Consider the following 10,933-nt stretch of genomic DNA (forward strand, 5'->3'; position numbering starts at 1 on the left):
GGACACGAACCGCGGTCGACTACGTGGGAGTCCAGCGACATAGCCATTACGCTAACTGCTGGTTCCCCCATATTAATTTTTTTTTTTTTTACTGTATTTTTGGTAATAGGTCTTCACACAAGCTAAGCTGCCCACCATTTGAATTACTGTTACCAATCTGTATTCTGAGGTCCACATCCATGCAAACTGACCTTTCACTCGGTCTGTCTCTTACATCTCCACCTGTCTCGTCTACATGGTCTCAAACATGTCAGATGTCCTTCCCCTCGAATTGCTACCTTTTCTTGTACTTCACTCAGTGGGGAATGATGGCACCTGACAACCTAAGCCACAACTCTACTTCATGCCTTCACTAATCTTCCTCACATCCATTACTATTGGTGTCCTTGTCACTTCTCACTGGATGACAGTGGATGTTTCCCATCTGGTCCACTTACCCGTCTGACCTGTCCTCTACCCCCACCATAGCTATTCTCTTCAATGCGGCATGTGTAATCTTTCTAAATGTCCACCTGACCTTCTGGGTAGAAATCTTCAGACAAATATTGCATGGCACATGAGGCTTTCATCAACAATGGTTCCTCTACCTTCAGATTCTCACCTCAGTCTTTGCCCATGCCCTCCACCTGCTGCCTCTACAGGACCCTTCACCCAGCACCTGCCTGGTCTGTCTAGCTCAGTCCTCAAAGACTGGGAATACAACATTCCTCCACCAAAAAGCCACATGCATGGCCCCGCAGCACGCTGGCTTTATGTCCCACAGGACTAATCATATACTGGGATTCTGTTTTTAACCTCTGCCAGACTGTAAGCGAAGCCCTCTGTGTTTGCTGAATGAATTAATAAATGTGGTTTTAGTTTGGTTTGGTTTGGTTTGGTTTTTGCCAGATGGTTCATGCACTCACCAGAGAGAGACAGAGTTAGAGACAGTAAGAGGGAAAGTGAGAAATGCCCTCCTGGGGGATGGCCACATCATAATCCTTCCTTCTCCACTCTCCTACTAGGATTTTGGGCGTATATGCACATGTGCCCAGTGCAAATTTTCAAGCTGCCAGGTCCAGGACTCAAACTACGGTCAGCCATGTGGGAGTCCACCACCCAGAATGGAGTTAATTACGCTCATCTTGAAAGAGATACTATCAAAGATGTCATAACTTCCTTCAGCTAAGCCGCTCAACTACTTTATCAGCTTGGCAATCTAGGTAGTCTTTCTTCTCTATTCATCAGTCAGCAAATTCATTTATTATATACCTTCTGTCATAACAGTTGCTCTTTGCTTTTATTTGAATCTATTTGCTCTTGCTGAGTCTATCAGAGAAGAGTTACATCCCTAAATGTAGGAGTCATTGAAAGTGCTGCAATTTACTGAGCACAGGCTCTGGGACTAGAAGGACATATCAGACTTTTCCTTTTAAAGACCATCAGTAAGAAATCATCCAGACTTTTTCAAACTAAAACCCTCACTTACTTTATCTTTTTCCTAGAAGGCTGTGTAATTTCTGTGGCTTATGTATCAGCTTTTTATACAATCTTTTTTTCAAGGGTGACTCAACCCAGACACAATGAGTTTGACTATCATAAAGCCTTGTTTTCTTACCCTTTTGCATCATATTCCTTTTTATACATCCAAGAAACATATCTCCTTTTTCGACAACAGCCTCATAGTATCAACCTGTAATTTAATCGCTGCACAATAACAGCCAGCTTATTTCTAAATGGTGTTTCTTTTGTGTTCAACTAACCTATCTTATCTCTTTCCTCACCAAATCTCTTTTGCTAATGTATAATTAGTTTTCTAGGGTGTTAGAATCATTGAAAATCATTTTTCTAGAGTTAAGATGATCTGCTGTCTTAACCTAATTTGGCAAGATACACAATGGAAAAACAGAAAGAGACTTCATAGTTTCATACAGTTCAAAAAGCATAAGCAAAAATATGTATAAGGAAAACTCACTCCAAGTGCTTAATGTTGAGCCTTAAATACTACTTGAATTTATAAAATATTTTTCAAATATGCATGGTTAAACGTTTAGGGACTCTGAGCTATTGGTTTGGAGGTTCAGACAATATGAACTATTCTCTGTATTTATTATTAGTCATGTATTTTCTCCGCCCTTTGTCCTTTTCTCTGGCTTGCCATCCACATCTAGCAACCACCAAAAATGACTTCTTTCTGACCTGTATGCCTCTTTTTAATAGCAGTGTTTTGTGGGACGCTTATGAACAGTTCATAGTAAGGTGTCAGTCTAGGTTGGTGTCCTTATGCTGAGGTGTGGATGCGCTTCGCTGGGTCTCTGAATGCCTTGAAAAACTCAGGTGAAGGCTTGCGTGTGAGCACGGTAAAAGGGATCAAGGGCTCCCATCCACAGCTCAAAGGGGTCTAGTACCCCGAAAAGGTTAAGAACACCACTCTAAGGCATTCAGACATAATGCAGTACATGGAACAAACAGTGCCAGCAGGCTGACTCAACCTTCCTCCCAGCCACCTCCCAAGAGAATCACAAATTCTCTATTAACTATATATTGCAAAAAGACTTATTTTGCATTAAGAATACAGTTCGAGGTGACATTCCACAGAGGTGATAATCAAACACTTTAAATATTAGAGCTACCTTTTCTCAGTTTTTTCTTGTATCCATGTTCAATGTCCTTTCTTTGTCCTCTTAAACTCTTAAACACTTTCAGCTTATTTGATAATATTGGAAAAAACCAAAACATCACAAACCACAAGTTTCTCTGCAAATAAATATTGTTCCTTGTCTGAAACACATGCCTTTTGTTAACTGTTAGCAGTTATATTATTGTTTGCTAGACTCTACTGGAATCTCCACACTTGTGTTTTAAACACCCCATCATGTCCATCAATACACTGTCCCATCTATCAATCAAAATGAATTTTCATTTGCACTGTTGTCTACGGGTTAGATTATGTTTTATCACTAATATCAATCAAAACGTATTTTCTACAAATATGCGATATGTAGTGAAAGTACGAGGAAAATAATGTTCTTTACATGTTTTTCCTTAGACGAAATGCCGTTTAGGAATTCAGACGCAAGAACCGGTGAAAACCAGAAATCGCGGTCATCTGTACTCACCGTGGGGCAGTCACACACAGGATCCCCAAGCGCAGGCTGGACTTGTCCTGGAAGCAGAGATTGAATTCCATTAGGAACCCCGGCAGGCAGGACCGCTCCGTGCCAGCGCTACCTCTCCCGCGCATCTCATTTCCAGCACTCTGATTTCGGAACCCTCCAGGACTAACAATAAAAACCACACTAGGTTGTTTTCCTAATTCCTATGAAATGAGTCAGTAGGTCAAACAACTTACCCACTCTGCAGAGAGAACAATTCCTTAAACTCCACTCCCTGTTTCCAGTAACCCTTTTTCCTCTCTCTGCCCCTGGATAAAGTGCCCAATAATCCATGAAGAGCCCCGGGATCCTGGATGGGACTCGTCTTAGTGCCGAAGTGAGTCTCCAGGGAATAGTTTTCCCTTATGAATATTTAGGAGGAAAAAAGTCCAGCTGGGAGTAACACGTGGATGAAGTTTCTTCACTGACAAAGAGTGGGCATAACTTTTTCTCTGTGGAGACCACATGGTCATTTCTTTCTTTCACACAAGAGGATGAAGTGATACTTAAATATAGAAAGGCAATAACTGTACATCAAAAAGCCCCCCACAAACCACTTCCTTCTGTAAAACACCCTCTCTTCCTCAAAAGGTCGAGTATATTTAAAAGATTCAATGATTAGTCAATTAATTCATGTTTCAAAAACACCCTTCACAGCCTTCTACGAGGTCCACGGTTCCATCTACTGTGTCATATTAAGCAGAAAGTGTTCGAGCCTGCTAGCAGTCCTTTCAATCCCCGATTCAAGTCGATGCGCGCCGGCTTAGCAATCATTTTCAGAAACTACCACCTACTCACCGAGTATAACGTTTCTGGGAGTTAGCGACCTTCTGCATAGGAAATCACCAGCTACAGGCAACGAATCCGTAATTCCAAGAACTCACACAATCAAGCAACTGTGTGGGCACACGTCTCTACAGATAGGTACAGAGGTCTGCCGGGACGCAGCTCTTCAGTAGCAGGCTGCACATACTTTTGCTTTCTGTATCGCTAGCACTTTCTGTCTTGTTAAAGAGAAGGTTTCGTTTTGATCTTGAGAAATTCAGTCTGATAAAAACCACCAACTGAAAACCTGCCATTATAAACGAGGGATTTCACAACATTCATTCCAAAAAATGTGGCTATTCATTTCTGGAAGTGATTCACTGCAGAAGAATCGTTGTTGGGGGTGGAGGGAGCGTTAATTTTTAGAAGACAGCCTGTCCACTGAAGAGGGAGCAGAGACCTCAGAGATGGCAGCCACGTGCCTCTCGGACCCCCACCACCGTTCCCTGAGTCACCGTCCCTCTGGATGACGTGCCATGACCGATTTCCTCTAATAATGCCCTCGGGAGACAAAACCGCTTTGGTCTACGCACCCTGCATTAATCCTCTGCTCTAGGGGCAGTTTTAAAATAAATCCGGGAGGGCTGCGGTGGCATTCTTCACCTGTCAGTGCTCAGCTTCTGGTGAGTAACCAGCATATGGATACTCACTTCCTGTGAGTATTTCTAAAAGAGTTTATGATATTTCCTTTACCAAAAAAAAAAAAAAAAATTAGCGGGGAAGGAAACTGCTCAGGGAGAAGTAACTCCAACAAGCAAAGCGAAAAGCATGCAAAGTGATCACTGTTTACCAGACACGCCTAATTTTAATTTGGTTTCTCAACCCCTGTGTAATTAAGACAGCCCAAAGAGAACAGCATTTGGGAGAAAGAAAAAAAAAAAAAAGGAAGAAAGAAAAGACATTTCACAAATGCTTAGACCTTCCGTGCGCGTGACCAGAAAAGTAATTTTAAGATTCAAGTGAACCAATCTGAAGCTGGCTAGAGTGTTAACCCTTCAAGGAAAGACAAAGAATCACTTTCGTTTGTCTCTACATTTCAGATAGGGAAATCGTCTTCCCCACCATGCAGAGAGCATCAACACAGCCTGAATGCCAGCCACTGGGTTTGTGAGAAGAAAGTACATTTTCAGGTTTGTCTGTGACAAGGGCAGAACCTATTTATCTATAGGGCCCAGTTACATTAACCGAGGAGCCCACATGGCATTCACTCAAGGCACTCTTTGAAAACTGAATATTAAACGCTAAAATACGACACTTTGTGTTTCCATTGGCTTTAGCCAAACCTATTCATTTAGGTCATAGAAAAAAGTAGAATTTATTGACAGTTGGACAAAAGAGCCTATCCCTCCTTAAAGAGGATCAATGGTGACCAAGCTCATTTTCTGGAGAGACCAGTAGACATTTGCCTAAAGAAATTCTTTAAAAATATTTAGTTTTATTTATAATTATTATTTTTAAATTGATTACAGGGCATGTGTGCTCACCAGAGAGCAACAGAGAAAGTGAGAAGGCAAGCTGCCAGATCTGGGACTCACATGAAGGGTCAACCATGAGGGAGTCCAGAGCCTTAAATCACCACAGCACCTGCTGGACCCTTCCCCCCCCAATTTATTTATTTATTTATTTAATTTAGTTTAGTTTTTTGCCATTGGGTACATGTGCTGGCTAGAGAAAGACACAGAAAGACAGAGAGAGGGAAAATGAGAAATCGTCTACTCCAGGGAGATGACCACATCACAGTCATTTTTCTTCCATTCTCCTCCTGGGATTTTGGGCACGCACACATATGCACCCTTTGTGATTTTTAAGGTACTGGATCTGAGATTCAAACCAGGGTCAGCCATGTGGAAGCCCAGTGCCTTAACCACTATGCCACCTACTGGTCCCAAGGAACAGATTTTTTTTTAAAGGTGGCCCTTTTGACTCAAACTGTTAAAATGCTTCCATTTTCTATGAAATGGTGGGGAGGCTTAAAATACAGGCTTCTCTTAAAGAGGAGCTGAAGAATAACAAATAAGCCAAATTCACACTCATGTTTGTTACATGGTACTTTTAAGCTCTTAGTTGGTAACTTTGTGACTTATACTCCAACTCCTTTATTCCTCATTTTTGGATAATCAAGATAAGTCAGATGTATTTTTAAAATATTTGTAAGACTATCTGTGTTTATACACACTGGAAGGAAATTTTCACTGACGTGGTATGATTTTATAATCCTTGCCAAACTGATGTTTTTAAAAGAAGAGTATAAAAGCCATTTGCATGATACAAATATAATCTTCAAATTGAGGATGAGTAAAAACAACAACTATAATGGAGATAAGGATTTAATTTACGCCAAGTACACTCTACAATAGTCATCTGTTCTGCTCTCACCCTGAGACACCCCCCCCGAGACTTTGTACACCTCCTCAAAAGAAAGAACAAGACTATTCCACTGTAGCTTCAAAAGAACAGGAACTCCTTACATGAGAGTAATTTTTAAAAGATAATTATTTATTTAATTTGATTAATTCATTTATTTTAATTTAACCAAAGAGAGACAGAGTGAGAGAGAAAGTGAGAAAGTAAGCCCCCAGGTCCAGGACATGAATCGTGGTCAGCCACATGGGAGTGTCCAGCACTTTAGCCACTATGCCACCTGCTGGTCCCCCATGAGAGTAATTTTAAGTATCTACTTTCTTTTTAGTATTGCTGTATGTAGGGTGCTTGCCGGAGAGAGACAGAGGGGATGTGTGGGGTGGGGGGAGAAGTAGCCCTTCATACCCCCAGGGAGGTGGCCACACCTCAATTCCTCCTCTCCCACTCTCCTCTCCAGATTTTGGGCATGCACACACATACCCAGTGTGATTTTTCAAGCCACCAGGTCAGGACTCAAACTGCAAAGTCAGTCATGTGGGATCCAAATGCCTTTACCTCCATGCCAGTTGGCCCATAATATCTACAATGTTTCTAAGTCCTACGGAGTTCATGAAAGAATAAGCAATGACTTGGGACCTGGGAACCCAAATGTTAGAATACCTAATTTTCTCTCTAACTAGGAAGGAAGCTCCTTCCCCCAGTGGGTCAGACACGCCGTGAGCTCCCGTGTTTCTGCGGTCTGGCCTGTTTCAGATGGCTATACAGGGAAGGTCCTCTACAGTTGGGTGGCCAATGCAGATGATTTAGAAAAGAAGGGAAAAGTAGAGCAAAACAACAAAGCGATCATGAAACAGAAGTCTGCGGAAAAGCACAGAGAGATGCTAGCAGATGTAGCAGTCAAAAAAGTTCTTTAGGCAGGAGGTGGGAGGGATGGGATCAGAGTAAAAACCAAAACCAAAACCAAAAAACCATTTAGCAGACACATGGATGAAAAGTTCTCTGTAGATGACAATATACATGGTAATATCTTTTTTTTTTTTTTTTTGGAGAGGTTTTCGCTATAGGGCGCGTGCGCTCGCCAGCCAGACAGAGAGAAACATTGAAACAGAAAGCAAGAAATCACCCCCCACGGGGGATGGTCACGCCGCAATCCCTTCTCCTCCATTCTCCTCCATTCTCCTCTCGGGATCTTGGGCACGCACGCACACGCGCCCGGCGTGAGATTTAAGCCACCGGGTCCGAGACGCGAACCGCAGTCGACTACGTGGGAGTCCAGCGACATAGCCATTACGCTAACTGCTGGTTCCCTACATGGTAATATCTTTGGGCTCCCAAATATGCACAGCATTCATGCTAGGAAAAACCAATTTGTACACTGTAAAAATACACAGGGATTCAATGTAAATTTCAAAAATGTAAAAATAAATAATAAAATTTCTAGGAAAAAAAAAAAAACTCCTTTAGGAACTCCTCCTACTAAAGGGGCCAACACAGACTTATTTCCAAGGCTGGAAATCTAGAATGTGATGGAACTACAGATACTGTCCAGGTCTTGCTGTCATTTGTTATGCTGTGGATGTCGTTCAAGTGGTAGAGGGTCCACCCTCCCCAAACAAAATAACACCCTGTGCCAAGTGTTCTTCCTGTTTAACATGTACTCAAAGACTTCTATTAAAAAAATGAAAATAGTGCACCCTTTTGTGGCACTTTTAGAGACAAGAGAGAGAATGGCTTCACGCTGGAAGGGTACCAGGCTGCCGGAAGATCTGAAGGTCTTGCGCTGGCGTTCTGGCTCTCCTTTGCACTGACATGCTCCTGTGTAGATCACCTAACCTCTACGAGCCAGTTTAATCATCACTGATGACAGCAATCTGACATATGGGGCTGGCTTAGGCTCTGCTAGGAGCTGCACACATATCCAATCATTAAATCTTCATAGCAACCATGTAGGGGCAAGGGATGTTCTATTATTACCCCCATTCTACTGATAAGAAAATAGAGGCCCGGGAGCTTACAGGACTTGCCCAGGTTTCACAGCCAGTAGGTGGTGGAGACATAATTCAAAGACTAGAAGTTTGACCTTGACCACGCTGCTCCAGAGATGCACCAGAGGTCTGCAAATCATACCCAGGCTAGGAGGCACAATTAGAAACACGGCACTTAGGAACCGGCCTCAAAAGCTACAAATCTCTAGGCATATGCAAGGCAGATTTTTAATATATTCTCTGCAAAATTTAAAAGAAATACATGACAACTAAGTATTGGTAACTCAATCAAATTAACACATGTTTGTCCTCTGATAACAGCTTCAGAGTTTGCTAACTACTTGCACAATCTGTGATAGCGAATTTTTAGAGGTGGAAGAGATTGAGGCACCTGTTTCCATCAGGGTGGTTAAGAGGGGTTCACAGTCACAGAGTTGAAGTCTGAGCTTTCATCCTTTAACTTCCAGCCTAATGACGAATCACTGCATCACAACCACATGGTGTTATGGATGCATCTGGAATCTAAAAGTCTTCTCAGATTTTTAATATCAGGAGGCCATTCATTCATGTGATGCACATGTGTAATACTAATGCTCAAAAATGAGCATCAGTGAGACCAGTAGAGGGCATAATGGTTACATTGCTGGGCTCCCACATGGTTGATGGTGGTTCAAGTCCTGGACCCAGAGGCTTGAAACTCATGCCGGGTACGTGTGCGTGTGAGCCAAGGTCCCGAGAGGAGAATGGAGGAGAAGGGATGGTGATGTGGCCATACCCCCTGGGCGGTGATTTTTGCTTTCTTTTCTCTGTGTCTCTCCAGTGAGTGAACATGCCCTACAGAAAAAAATCTCTCTTAAAAAAATTTTTCCCCCAAAATCCTTTAGGTTTTCAAAAATTATTTAATTTTATTTATTATTATTATTTTAATTTGCCATAGCACATGTGCACTCACCAGAGGGAGAGGGGAAGAGACAGAGAGAGAAAGAAAGTGAAAAAGCAAATGGCCAGGTCCAAGACTCAAACTATGGTCAACCATGTGGGAGTCCAGCACCCCAAGCACTATGCCACCTGCTAGCCCCTCCTTCCATTACCTTTGTAAGCAAGGAAAGGCAAAGCCTTAATGGTTCAAAGTTCCACTCAGTTTTCTTTCCTCTTGAAATATGATCACATACAGCCTCTTTGATGTTAAACCAATCATCTCTCCCAAGTGCTTGGAGCGAGAACATGGCTACAAGAGTAACTGGAAGAAGCCTGCCTAAGGTGGCATTTGAGGATCTTCTGGCTTCAAAGGCAAATGATGATTTGGCCATTTAACCTTCAAAGAAAAAGTAATTTCTTAGTTATTCCATAGTACTTACTCTTCACTAATGTTTGGCCATATTATTTTCACTTAGAATTTTTATAATGGTACTATATCATGTTGGATCACACCAAAATACTTCAAAATGCCTCTTCCTCAAAGGACTAGTTAACAAGAAAAGTTAAAAAAAAAAAAAAAAAAAGAGGGGCCAACAGGTGGTGTGGCGGTTAAGGCATTGGACTTCCCCACTGACAACCACAGTTCGAGTCCTGTACCTAGTAGCTTGCTTTCTCTTTCAAAGGAGCACATGTGCCCTATAGTAAATTTAAAAAATTAATAATAGTAAATAAATAATTCTTAAAATCAAAGAAAAAAAGAGCCCATTCTAGTTTTAGTCTTATTTAAGAAGGGCAAAGTAACTATCTACAAGATTCTAGAACATTAATGTACGTTAAGTTTACAAGTCAACACTTTTCTCCCAAAGATTTATTTAGTGTGAAAAGGTACTTCCTGTACTGTAATCATAAAATCAAATGTTATTTACTTCTGTCATAATGATTCACATACTTCCTGTCATAAAAACCAGAACCTGGCTGGAATATTAAATAAAACATGCAAAACTACAGGTAGGAAGTGACTGTATGTATGTATAATAAGATCTTATTCCAAATGAAGAAAGAGATAGATCACCTCTTCTTGGGAAAACTAGGATTATGGTACTAGTCATAATGGGTACTAATTCCTTAGATTAAATCTCAAGGGTAAGAAAGGCTTTCTTTCTCTTCTTACTGAGCCTCAATCCCTAATTTTCTAGAGGTTTTAAGGATGCTTCCCGGGGTGCTGTGTGTATCAGGCTGCAATATACTTGCGGAGTTCATGGCTCAGAACTGAAACTGTCAAGATTCAAAGACTTCCATGAAGTAGACATGCACATTTGTGTTTAATGGTTGCCTGCCTCTAAAAGAAAACATGCTTCTAAACTCTCAGGCTTTTGTGTGCTAAGAGGAAAAAGCAGAACCCATGTGCACATCCAATGATAGAACAAAGTGTGTGCGAACAGATTTGTTTATAAACAGGGCCCAGCAAAATCTGCCTCTCAGCACCACCGCAGGATCCAACCAACAAAACAAACACACAAACACATAAGCATCTATGGGACTGGCTTTTCCTCTGACGAAGTTATCCGTTTGTGATTACAACCGGGCAGTAGGCGACAATATAACCATGTGGCTTGGGCTTGAATGGAGAATATGCTACAAAGTCCAGTTTAAAACACACACACACACACACACACACACACACACACACACACACACACTTAGGTGTAG

General features: G+C 41.7%; 1 long non-coding RNA gene across 2 annotated transcripts in view; it reads right to left on the reverse strand.

Annotated features, from left to right (window-relative positions):
- The window catches only part of LOC114009732 (uncharacterized), a 234,030-nt gene that overhangs the window by 13,251 nt on the left and 209,846 nt on the right, over positions 1-10,933 (reverse strand). Inside the window, exon 5 of one of the 2 annotated variants that reach the window (XR_003551118.1) lies at positions 3,099-3,145. This is a non-coding gene — a long non-coding RNA (uncharacterized LOC114009732). Of the gene's footprint in view, positions 1-1,056; positions 3,146-10,933 lie in introns of those variants that run through there. The other variant, XR_003551117.1, reaches the window with a different exon arrangement.

The sequence above is a fragment of the Tupaia chinensis genome, unplaced genomic scaffold, assembly GCF_000334495.1.
Source record: "Tupaia chinensis unplaced genomic scaffold, TupChi_1.0 Scaffold000610_1, whole genome shotgun sequence".
NCBI classification, from domain to species: domain Eukaryota; kingdom Metazoa; phylum Chordata; class Mammalia; order Scandentia; family Tupaiidae; genus Tupaia; species Tupaia belangeri.